Genomic DNA, 13,279 nt, shown 5'->3' on the forward strand with positions numbered 1-13,279 from the left:
GGTCTCGATCTCCTGACCTCGTGATCCGCCCGCCTCGGCCTCCCAAAGTGCTGGGATGACAGGCGTGAGCCACCGCGCCCGGTCTATGATTTTTTTAATTTGTAGAGACAGGGTCCGGCTATGTTGTTCGGCCTGGTCTCAAACTCCTGGACTCAAGTGATCCTCCCACCTCAGCCTCCCAAAATACCGGGATTACGTGTTTCAGTCATTGTGCCAGGCCTCATTAGACCAGTTTTCTGACAAACATGATAGAGAAATCATAATCATTTTTCTTGTTGGTTAGTAAGGAATCGAATAGAAAATAGCAACTCATTAATTCAAGCAAGTGAATATGTTGAAGGGGGGCCCACCCAGGGGAGAAGGTGGCCATTTTTCCAAGAAGGAACTCTGACTTACTGCAGATATTTAGGAGAAAATTCTTAAAATAATGGGGATTTTAGGAAGCTTGGAGAAATTCAAGATGACCTATTGCCAGGTAATGGAAGGAAGTTGTCAAAATATATGAATTTGAGGCTCTAGAATTCTCCAAAAGCTTTAGAGTGGCCTAAATAACCTGATTAATATTTTTCAATCCTGGGTGGCAGTTTATAGAATACACGAGACTAACATGGGAAGAGCTCCAAGACATGCTGCACGAAAACAAAAACAAAACAAAAAATCGGCCGGGCGTGGTGGCTCAAGCCTGTAATCCCAGCACTTTGGGAGGCCGAGACGGGCGGATCACGAGGTCAGGAGATCGAGACCATCCTGGCTAACACAGTGAAACCTCGTCTCTACTAAAAAATACAAAAAAACTAGCCGGGCGAGGTGGCGGGCGCCTGCAGTCCCAGCTACTCGGGAGGATGAGGCAGGAGAATGGCCTAAACCTGGGAGGCGGAGCTTGCAGTGAGCTGAGATCCGGCCACTGCACTCCAGCCCAGGCGACAAAGCGAGACTCCGTCTCAAAAAAAAAAAAAAACAAAAAACCAAGTTACAGAACCATTAAGAGCATGTGATATCATTTACGTACGGCATATGCATAAATGACACCTGGGTACCTATTATGTAAAGGCATAGGGAAAGTTCTGGAAGGATAGGATGCAAACCAAAAGAGAATATACTTCTGGAGAATGGAGAGAAAGGCCAGAAGTCACAGGTCTTTACTGCCCGGGGACATGCCTGGGACTCTTCTACAGTCCCAGCTGCTTGGGAGGCTAAGGTGGGAGGATCACTTGAGCCCAGGAGTCCAAGGCTGCAGTGAACTGAGATTGAGTTACTGCACTCCAGCCTTGGAGACAGAGTAAGACATCGTCTTAAAAAAAAGAAAAAAATTAAGGCCAGGTGCAGTGGCTCATGCTTGCAATCCCAGCATTTTGGGAGGCCAAGATGGGAGGATCACTTGAGGCCAGGAATTTGAGACCAGCCTGGGCAACAAAGTGAGACCTCATCTCTAATAAAAATAGAAAAATTAGCTGGGCGTAGTGGGGCCTCCCTGTAATCCCAGCTACTCAGGAGGCTGAGGCAGGAGGATCGCCTGAACCTGGGAGGTTGAAGGTGCAGTGAGCCAAGATCACGCCACTGGCACTGCAGCCTGTGTGACAGAGCAAGACCCTGTCTCAAATAAATTAATAAAGTTTAAAAAAAAGAGCTCTCTAGCCTTGTTGTGACATTTTACATCTTTACAAGAAGAATGTATCCAGTCAATGACTTAAGTAATAAAAATTCTTTTTTTTTTTTTTTGAGATGGAGTCTTGCTCTGTCACCAGGCTGGAGTGTAGTGGTGTGATCTCGGCTCACTGCAACCTCCGCCTCCCAGGTTCAAGCGATTCTCCTGCCTCAGCCTCCCGAGTAGCTGGGATTACAGGTATGCACCGCTACGCCCAGCTAATTTTTGTATTTTTAGTAGAGACGGGGTTTCACCATGTTGTCTGGGATGATCTCAATCTCTTGACCTCATGATCTGCCCACCTCGGTCTCCCAAAGTGCTGGGATTACAGGCGTGGGCCATTGTGCCTGGCCAAAAATTCTGTTTTATAAAAGTTTCAAGCACATCTTAAGGTTTCTCATTTTAAGAAACCAGCCTGTGGCACTGTTCTTTATTATACATTCAATTCTTCTCCCATCTTTTGTGTTTCCAAATCTGTGTAATTCACCCTTAACAACATCTCAGCATTTTGCAGAGCGAGAAGCCCGGCGGGAAAGCACGCTCCTCCCAAACCACATTGACCACACGTATCCCTTACTTCCACGCAGACCCAGAAAACAAAGAGTGTTCTTTACTAAGTTAGAGACTTTAAAACAGCAAATGAAAGAACGCTGTGTCCTTCAAGACTCCGACCTCTCTCCTCCTCTATCTTTAGCGTGAGTTCCTAGGATGCGTGAGTCACTGCTTGTTTGGGGCCAGCGTCAGCTGACCTGTTGAAGCAGCTGCCTTCTGTAGTAAGAAACCAGCCTATGTTTGGAAAACCACAAGTCTCCTATTTTTCATTGCCTGCTTGGCACTTGTTGCAATCAGCCATGGGTCAGAAATAAGGATCAAGGATGGTGCGTCTCTTGCTGAGAGCCAGAAGGAACAGAGATCGCACGGTCTCTGATCCAAAGAATTCTCAATCTTGCTGGAAACACAAACCCGCGGGGAACTCCAGTTAAGAACAAACACAAACACGGTGTGTGATTAGCAGCCACAGCAGGGACTAGCTGTCAGCTGGAGGGCAGCCCGACCTCACTATCAATTATCTACAGGAGGAAACGGGACAGATCTATAGGCAGTGGGGACGGGCACTGGGTCTTCTCATCTGCTCTATTCATGAGAGTGTAGTGGGGGTTTCATCTGCCAAGTGAGCCCAACGCTTTGGTGGTATCGCGCTTGAGGCATTCGTCGGCGTGTTGTTCCCACGGTATACCTTTTTAGCCTCCATCTAAGTGGTCATTTGGGGTGTGAGGATCTTCCTCACTCACTCCCGCCCCGAGTCCAGACTCGAAGGCTCATGTCAGCTGACGGAAGCCAAGATCAGACTCACACACGTGACGCTGCATCCTCCCCTGTGCTCTGTGCACCAGGAGGCTGATCTCCCCAACGACTTCAACAAGGAACTCTTGCCCTCTGGCTTCTGGTTGACTCTGCTTGGAGTCAGACCTCCAGGAAGTGGGGCCTGCCTCACCAGGGCTGGGCTCTCTGAGAAGGAGATTAAGAAGACTGGTAGGCCGGGGGCGGTGGCTCACACCTGTAACCCCAACACTTTGGGAGGCAGAGGTGAGTGGATCACCTGAGGCTGGGAGTTCGAGACCAGCCTGGCCAACATGGTGAAACCCTGTCTCTACTCAAAATATAAAAATTAGCTGGGCGTGGTGGCGGGCGCCTATAGTCCCAGCTACTAGGGAGGCTTGAGGCAGGAGACCAGCTTGAACCTGGGCGGCGGAGGTTGCAGTGAGCCGAGATCACACCACTGCACTCCAGCCTGGGTGACAGAGTGAGACTCTGTCTCAAAAGAGAAGAAAGAAGAGGAGGAAGAGGAAGAGTTCTATAAAGGCAAGAAGAAGCTGAAAATACCAGGATAGTGACCCATTTCTGGGATAATGACACTTCATGGAAGAGTTCCAAGTGGCCAGTAAGCAAAGGAACAATTGCTCAACATCACTGGTCACTAGGAAAACAAAATCACAACGACTTGTCCACTGCGCACATCACATATAACACCAAGCAAGGCTAACATAAAAGACTGAGGAACCCAAATGTCGGCGAAGGTATGGAGGAGTCAGAACTCTTTCTCCGTTGCTGGGAGCCCTGGACGTTTCTGCTCCAGGTGCTCACCAGAAGAGAGGACAGTTGGCTCTGGAAGTCAAAAAGTCATCAGTATCTGCTCTAGAGGTACCGCGCATGTGCGGGGATCTTGGGAATATGGTCCTTTCTGCCAGGCAGAAATGAGGACTCAGTTTGGTAAGATCGTCTGATTTTTGTGGGGTTTTTTGGAGAAGCTGAAAATTCAGAATTGTGTAAAACCTTTTGACGTTTCAACACTGACCATTCAAGTGCTCTGAAAAGATGCACTGGGGCCAGGCACGGTGGCTCACGCCTGTAATCCCAGCACTTTGGGGGGCCGAGGTGGGCAGATCACCTGAGGCCAGGAGTTCGAGACCAGCCTGGTCAACATGATGAAACCCCGTCTCTACTAAAAATACAAAAATTAGCCAGGTGTGGTGGCAGGCGCCTGTAATCGCAGCTACTCTTGTGGGGGTGGGGGGTGGGGGGCTGAAGCAGGAGAATCGCTCGAACCCAGGAGGCAGAGGTTACAGTGAGCCGAGATCACGCCACTGCACTCCGGCCTGGGCAACAAAGCAAGACTTTGTCTCAAAAAAAAAAAAAAAAAAAAAAAAAAAAAAAAAGGATGTCTTGGAGCCAAGTAAGTCCTGGGGACATTCAGTGCTCTGACCCTATAAAGATAGTGAAGCTGACCTATGTACAATACGGATTTGACAACGAAAATAATAGCAAGTGGGTCAAAGATTGTTTTAGTCCATCCTGACTGCTATACAAAATACCATGAGCAAGGTAGATTATAAACAGCAGAAATGTGTTTCTCACAGTTCTGAGGGTTGGAAGTCCAGGATCAAAGCATGACAGATTTCATGTCCAGCGAGGACCCTCTTCCTGGTTCGTCGAAGGCACCTTCTCACTGTGCTTTCACCTGGTGGAAGGGGCAAGGCAGCTCTCTGGATCCCCTTTAATAAGGGCACTAGTCCCCTTCTCGTGACCTCATCACCTCGCACAGGCCCCCACCTCCTAATACCATCACCTGGGGCACTAGGTTTCAACAGAATTTGCAGGGAGAGCAGTAACAAACATTCAGACCACAGCAAAGATCATCGCAGGTGTGTAAGGCCAGAAGAGACATCACAATTGCCCCCCATCTCACGCCCACTTTTAAATAATTGTTATTACAGCTGAAGACTGCGGAGCATGGCTGCGGGTCAAGGGATCTGCCTCAGACGCTTTTTCTAAGATCTATTAACCAGCAGGGAGTTTTGGAACTTTATAAGCACTGCCCCATAATCTTGCTAAGTGATACAAAATGGTGTTCTGTGAACCTTAAAACATCTGTTTTCAACTAGGAAAACAGAACTTTCAACTTAGAAAAAGACTTCTTCTTCTTTCAGCTTTCTTGGTAATTTTGCATTCCCTAGTGGTGTTAAATGTTGCTTAGATTTATAATGGAAAGCAATTACCAGACAAATTTACCATCTCCAGCTAATATGGTTTCCTTCAAAATGCAATGTGTCTGAAGAAACAGATAAAAGCCAGGCTTACGTGATCACACTGTGTGAGGCAATTCCTTTTATATCTTTTTAAGAGTGATTACAGACAAATTTGCTTTGCCAAAAAAGCCAACGCCTAGTACACTTGTACTTTATTTTTTTGGCATCCCTCAGTCTCTTAATTTTTTTGCAATTAGAGAAATATTTGGTGGCCATAACTTCTCTCACTTGAATGAGGTTATCCCCCTTCCCTTCTTCCTCCCTACCCGGCCCCTCCAAACTGTACAGCTTTCCCCAAAATTCCATCTGTGGGAAAACCCAGCCTCTGGCCCCTGCAGCTTACTTTCACTGCCTGTGGCTTATCTTGATCCAAATTGTAGCGTTTCATTCCAAACCCTCCCAGTGCAAAGCAGACTCTATTTCAAGCCAAAGCTGGAGCCCAGCGACCCTTAAGGTTGGGTGGTGAGTGGAACGTGTGAATCCTAGCTCTGTCACTGCCTAGCTGAAAAAAAAAATCCCTCCACCGCCTGTTAACTGAGTTTTCTCATTTGTAAAGTGGAAAGAATAGTATTTATGACAAAAAGGTAAATTAGCACCCCTAAGGAATAAGTGAGCTCACGTCTGCCAAGTTCCTAATGCGTAGTAGCCATTCAACAAATACTAGCACCCATCCCTCCCTCCTCAAAGCTCAAGAAAGGACCACATTCTCAAGCTCCCCGTCCCCACATATATTTAACCCTAGGAGCAGATATCAATTACTTTTTTATCTGTCCGGAAACCAAACGTTCTCTCCTCCTGTAAAGGCTTATAGCAGAAGTCGTTGGCACCACACAGCATCCTTCTGCTTCTATGTCTCTCCCAGCATCCCTTGTAATTATGTTAGCCTTGTAATGAGTTATGGGAATATGGGCAAAAGTGAAGCTTATCATTCATCCCCCTCCCCTGCTCTATCCAGGCCAGGGCATTTAAGATGCACTGGAGGTAACTCGCCGCCTTCTTTTCTGCTTGAAGGCAGAGGGCTCTGAAATGGAGCCCCAGGTTGGAGGAGCCTGGATTCCTGAGTCACTGCATGGAAGGGAACATATTCACTAGGAACACCTGCATTAGACTCTGACACAGAAAATGAACTTGTACCAGGAGAAGCCCCTGAAATGTTTGGAGGAATTTGCCTTCGTGTGTGGGTGGAGTAGGAGGGAACATTTACACCTACTGTGAAAGCTGAAGTGGGTAAAATCTTTCCTTTCCCAATTGATATGGTTTGGCTCTGTGTCTCTGCCCAAATCTCATGTTGAATTGTAATCCCCAGCGTTGGAGGTGGGGCCTGGTGGGAGGTGATTGGATCATGAATAGTTTATCAATTACTATAGTAGTACTAGTTGAATAGTTTAGCACCATCCCCTTGGGGCTGTTCTCGTGATACAGTTCTCATGAGATCTGGTTGTTTAAAAGTATGTGGCACTGACTCCCTTCCTCCTGCTCCTGCTTTGCCTTTCACCATGAGTAAAAGCTCCCTGAGGCCTTTCCAGAAGCAGGTGCTGCCAGGCTTCCTGTAAAGCCTGCAGAACTGTGAGCCAATTAAACCTCTCTTCTTTGTAAATTACCCTGTCTCAGATATTTCTTTACAGCCGTGTGAGAACGGACCAACACACCAGCCTTGGCGCAGCTGGGAGCAAGCCTGTGACTCAGGCTCTATGCAGATGGCCCTCTCCCCTGGCACTTTGAATCTCCAGCAGCGATGAACTGTACCTGCATCCTGGCCTCAGCTCTGATTCCTGCTGTCCAGCCTTCTGAAGGGCCCTTGGTTGGTTCTATTTTCCAAGATAGACCCTCTAGCTCCACAATGATGCTGTGAACCTGACGTCCTTTCAAAACTTCCCTTTTTGCCTAAGAAAGTCGGAGTGCTTGCAATCGAGAGCCCTGACTAATACACTTGATATCAGTGGAGAAAGAATGTTTACACATACTTCGTACATCCTCAGCCAAGCTGGCCACCCCGACCTCCCCTCCACTAGCTCTGATGCAACAGCCAAAGTGGCCACACCCGTGGCAAGGTCTCCATGAACATGTCTTGTGAATTCATGACAATCCAGCCAGTCCTGGTCATCTGTTGGCCATAAAATGCACATTGGCAGAGAAGGATCCATGAAGCCAGTGCTGAATTCCAAGAGCAATCTCAGATTTCTGAGCATAAGTGATAAAACTCGATTCTGGGAGGAGGAAGATCAGGATAATGCCTCCTCCATCTGAGCACATGGGCCTCCACTCTGAAGAGAGCAGAACAGGAGAGATGGCCAGAGTGGACGCTCAGGGGACAGAGTTTTGTTCCCTCCATTCAGCCCTGCTGTGGTCTCACCAATACCTGGGCCCACCAGGCAGTTCACACGACTTCTCCTGGATCAGTTAACTCTCCTCCTACTGTGGTGTCCCTAGATCCAAACAAAAGTCTCATGATGTGGCCACTGCTGCGGCAAACAAACCCAAATACACAATGGCTCACACGTGATGGATGTCTCTTCCTCATTCTCAGGAGTGCAAAGGGTGCTTCCATGCAGCCGGCAACTGTGTCCTTCACGTGGTGACTCAGGGACCTCGGCCCCTTTCATCCGTGGCTCTGTTTGTAATGTGTGACCATTGAAGTTGCCTTGTTAGTCACTTCAAGTCAGTGGCAGAGAAAGGGAATGGCTGGCCGTGTGGCGGAAATGTTTACGGTCACGAATGCAAGTGTCACGTTCGGCTTCCACTCACATCCCATCAGCCACATCTAACTGTGCGGTGCGGCCAGGACATTTGACCACATGGCCAGAGAGTGAGGCCGTTTGCCCAGGAGGAGGAAACGGGTGGCAAGTGCTGACACTCAGCCACGCAAAGACTCTCCAACGTGGAGGCTGACAGGGCAGAAAATACCACAAGCAGCCATATTCCAACCTGAATGGTCAGGGGCTGAGAGTGCAGAAAACACTGCAAGCAGCCATATTCCAACCCGAATGATCAGGGCAGGTGTGTGTTGAAAGAGGGCAGTCCCTGAAATAGGTTGGCGTCTCTGATGACTGCCTGGTCTGCCCCTGGGAGCTAAAGTCCAGGACAAGACGATAAAAGTGTGACCCCAATTGACTGTTCCAATTTCAACATGGGGGAAGTATGATTTCGACATGGGGTAAGTATGATTTCAACATCGGGAAATATGACTTCAACATGGGGAAATGTGATTTAAACATGGGGGGAGTACGATTTCAACATGGAGAAATATGACTTCAACATGGGGAAATATGATTTCAACATGGGGAAATATGATTTCAAATAGAGAAATATGATTTTGACATGGGGGAATATGATTTTTAGGTGCTAAGTATGAGCAGCAGAGACGTTAGACTGGCAGACCCTTTGGAAACGGGCTGGCCCTCGATGCTTTCAGGTCATGGGGAAATCTTAGCCTCAACCAAAACAAACAAAAGAAAATAAAAGAAATAAAACCACTCTTCTCGGGCCCTGGTTCAAACAGTGCCCTTTACAATTCTAAGCTGATGGCAGCATTGAGTAGCCGCACCTGACAGCTGCTTTCTCCCCTCCTTCAAGGCCTGTTTGCCACCAGCTCCCTTCTCTGAGTGCAGAAAGCCTGGGAGGCTCACAGAGGCGAGGGCCGCCAGCCCGATGCCTGCAAGGTGGGGTGAAACCACAGGCACTCAATAAACTTGGCCACCTGGCCCCCAAACCACCTGCCACCCCCAGTCAACAGCTCCTCCTGCCCCACCTCATAGCTAATGCAGGATGCGATCATGTTGGCTGTCTGGCAGACGTACATGTCTGCCAGGGCCCCGCCACAGGACGTAATGGGAATTCATACTGGCAGGTTGTGCCACATTCCTGATGAGTGCAGTGCGGGTCAGGGAGGGGTGATCTTTCCCTCTCCAGATGCTGTTCTCACCTAGACACCAGCCACCCTGAAGGAACTGAAACAGGACCACTGGAGTGAACAGGCGTGTGTGGGCCACTGTTAGCACACAGCTTCTATCGAGACATCTAGAATATGTCTGCAGAACTATCAATTCTGGAATTCTACGGCAAAGCCTTTCTCACGCAGTTTAGACTCCCAGCTTCAGCGTTCTGCTCTGCTGCCCCCTCGTGGAGATGGATGGCTACTGAGCTCGCGGAGCAGGTGGGTGTCACCTGTGCTAACAGGTGCTTAGTGAGGGGGTCCGTTCGTCAGATGGAAACACGCCACTCTTATCGTGAAAAGGGGAGCCGTCGGTCCCCACTTTCCCCTAATATCCACTATCTTTACCGTCATCTAATGACGGAGGATGACCTGGTGTCCTAGCAGGATTACCAGGATCCCACCAACCCTAGCCTCACCTCCAGATACTCCACGCTCACCCAGCGTGTGCCCACCATGTTCCAGCCACACAGACTAGCCAGGTCCTCCAAAAGCCCGCATCCCTCCTGCCTCGGAGGTGTTGTACACACACCTCCTCTCCATGGAATATTATCTACCCCGCCCCACCTGTGGCTCGCTTAGTCAATGAACCCCAATTCCTCCTTTAACCTCAGCACTTCCCTGACTTCTGAAGCTCACAGACCCCATTAGACGTGTTCACAGCTGCCCACTGCACTTCCTCATTGCACAGCATTTAAAAGTTATACAGCATTTAAAAGTTAGGAATTACCAATCTCTGTGCTTGTCTCCCAAACCAAAATAATAAGCCTCAACAGGAGAGAAACCAAGTTAAGTTTGAGTCACCCTTTGTCTCCAGCCACTAGCATAAGTCAGGCCTCCCACAGTGCTGCCCAATTTTCTTGAATGAAGGAATGAGATGAATCCTGCAGGTGGTAGACAGGGTGGTAAACAGGCTTCTCCCCTCTGTGGAAGCACTTTCCTCGAGGTACGTACCGCATAGCGCCCTAATACCGAAGCGTGGTTCAAGAACCACTAACATCAGTGTCGGCCAGCAGCTGGTTAGAAATACAGAGCACCAGGGCATCCCAAATTTCTCATAAAAGTTTGAGAGGTGCTGCACAGTGAAACTGAGGAAAGCAGGCATGGACGAACAAAAACCTGTGGCTTTTGTCTCAGAGTCCCTTTGCTAAAATCTTGCCGATTGCCTCTTTCCAAGCATCAAGACCTAATATCCTCTGAATTCTTAGAAATCTCCAAAGTGACGGTATTTGACAGAGTTATGTAGCCTTACGAACCACCTGGATACCTCAAAGGACTTTTCCAGCTTAAAATGATTTATCTGATGCCCCCACCGTTGACAGAGCTACTGCAGCTGGTCTCACAACGTTAAGAGCTGCCACAAAGTCTCCTTGTTTTCTTGAGTTTTTATATTATACTTTCGATGATTGACCTTCCAGAGACACGATTTCATTGAGGCTTAGAACACTGAATTATTTCAAGACACAGCTGCACACACACATATTAGTCTCCCCAAAAACCTGGATATTAGATGTGTCTGAACTACCCTAGGAACTCAGTGACACAGCATCTGCCTCGGCTTAAAATGACTTCCCGATAATGTTGTTATTTCTACGATTGCTTTCCTGGCTGTGCATGCAGATATCTGTGGTTTTATGTGCCTCTTTGTAAACGCAATCAGCCCAAGTAGTCAAGTGTAAACGCATTTCTAGTCATCTGTGCTGCTCAGGGCGTCTCAGAAGACACACCAGTCTTTCTTCCCCTAAGTTGTAATGCTTTGAAGCACTTAAGGATTTCATTAGCAGTGAACAAATCACTGTTCTTCAAGACCTAAAAAAAATGTGACCCAGAAAAGGACACGGTCCTTTGGTACCGCTGAGGCGGCCAAATCTCTCTTGTTCCAAACGACACATGCTTGATGTGGCTTTTCTTCCATAATAGGTTACAAATCCGTACTGCGATCATTAATCATGAGAGCCTCATCCATGTCCCCTTTCTGAGAAGGTAAGCTGGAGGGATGAGCCGTTCGAACAAATGCTCCTGAGAGTGTGGCCACAGCGTGGAGCGTGAGCGCCCCCATGCGTCGTGTAGGGGAATTTATCCCCCGAGTGTTGCAATCGCCAACTGCACAGCGATTCTGAGGGCCTGCAGCCCGCCAGGGTCCTGGGTGCCGGGGATGCGGGCGTGCATTAGATAGACCAGCGCTCTATCCCCATAGCACATATTTCAGCTGGACAGCAAATATCTGTGCTCCACAAACAAGAGGACAGGGACCTCCTGCTTGGTTTACCAATAATCACTGAGCATCTAGAATGGGCTTTGCACAGGTGATCAATAAATATGTATCGAATGAACGAATACAAATAAAAAGATAAGTAGCCGGGCGCGGTGGCTCAAGCCTGTAATCCCAGCACTTTGGGAGGCCGAGACGGGCGGATCACGAGGTCAGCAGTTCGAGACCATCCTGGCTAACACGGTGAAACCCTGTCTCTGCTAAAAAATACAAAAAGTTAGCCGGGCGAGGTGGCGGGTGCCTGTAGTCCCAGCTACTCGGGAGGCTGAGGCAGGAGAATGGCATAAACCCGGGAGGCGGAGCTTGCAGTGAGCTGAGATCCGGCCACTGCACTCCAGCCCGGGCGACAGAGCGAGACTCCGTCTCAAAAAAAAAAAAAAAAAAACCAGGCGGGGCATGTTGGCTTACACCTGTAATCCCGGCGCCTTGGGAGGCCAAGGTCACCTTGAGTCCAGGAGTTTGAAACCAGCCTAGGCAACATAGGAAGACCCCATCTCTACAACATGCCCGTAGTCCCAGTTACTCAGGAGGCTGAGGCAGAAGGATGGCTTGAGCTCAGGAGGTCGAGACTGTAGTGAGCTATGATCACGCCACTGCACTCCAGCCTGGGTGACAGAGCAAGACCCCATTGCAAAAATTTAAAAAAAAGGAAGTCATGCATTTTAAAAATGTGGTTGCATATTTTTCTTCTTGAGTTTGAAGAGTTCTGATATATTCTGGATACAAGTCCTGTATCAGATACATGACTTCCAATTATTTTTGCCCATTCTGGGATATACATACATTTTCATTCTCTTCGTATCATTTGAAGAGAAGAAATTCTTAATTTTGATAAAGTACAATTTATAATCTTTTTCTATTTATAGATCATACTTGTGTCATATCTAGGAATTATTTACTTCACCTAAGATTACAAAGATTGTCTCCTATGTTGTCTTCCTGAATTTTAGCAGTTTTAGGTGTTACAGCTAATTATATTATCCTTTCTGAGTTAATTTTATAGATGATATAAAATATTAATTGAGGCTTGCTTTTTCTGCCTATGGACGTCCAATTTCTACAGCATAATTTGTTGGAAAGATTATCTTTTCTCCATTGAATTTCCTTTGCAGCTTTGCCAAAAATCAATTAACCATATGCCTATGAGTTCATTTCTGGAATCTCTACTCTGTTCCATTGATCTTTTTGCCTGTCTTTATGCCAATACCACACTGTCTTAATTATGCTAACTTTGTAGTAATTCTAAAGTCAGGTAGTGTAAGTCTACCAACTGTACTGATCTTTCTCAAGTTGTTTTGGCTCTTCTAGGTCCTTTGTACTACCATTTAAACGTTATAATCACCATGTCAATTTCTTCAAAATCTGCAAAATCCAATTTATCTGCAATAAAATTGGAATGGCATTGAATTTGTAGATCAACTTGGGGAGAACTGACATCATAATATTACTGAAACTTCAAACCAAGAGCACAGTAAATGGCCTATTCATTTAGATCTTCTTTCTCTTAGTAGTGGGTTATAGTGCAGTGTCCTTTACATCTTTTGTGTATACATCATTTTTATGCCTCTGTAAGTTATATTTCTATTTCAATTTCTGCTTGTTCATTATTATTACATAAAATGCAATACATGTTGTATATAGATTTTATATCCTTTTCTTTTTCTTCCTGGAGACAGAGGCTTGCTCTGTCACCTAGGCTGGAGTGCGGTGGCACCCTCTCAGCTCACTGCAACCTCCGCCTCCTGGGTTCCAATGATTCTCCTGCCTCAGCCTCCCCAGTAGCTAGGATTACAGGTGCATGCCACCACAATCGGCTAATTTTTTTGTATTTTAGTAGAGATAGG

Source organism: Colobus angolensis, unplaced genomic scaffold (genome assembly GCF_000951035.1).
Source record: "Colobus angolensis palliatus isolate OR3802 unplaced genomic scaffold, Cang.pa_1.0 Scaffold115, whole genome shotgun sequence".
Lineage (NCBI taxonomy): Eukaryota > Metazoa > Chordata > Mammalia > Primates > Cercopithecidae > Colobus > Colobus angolensis.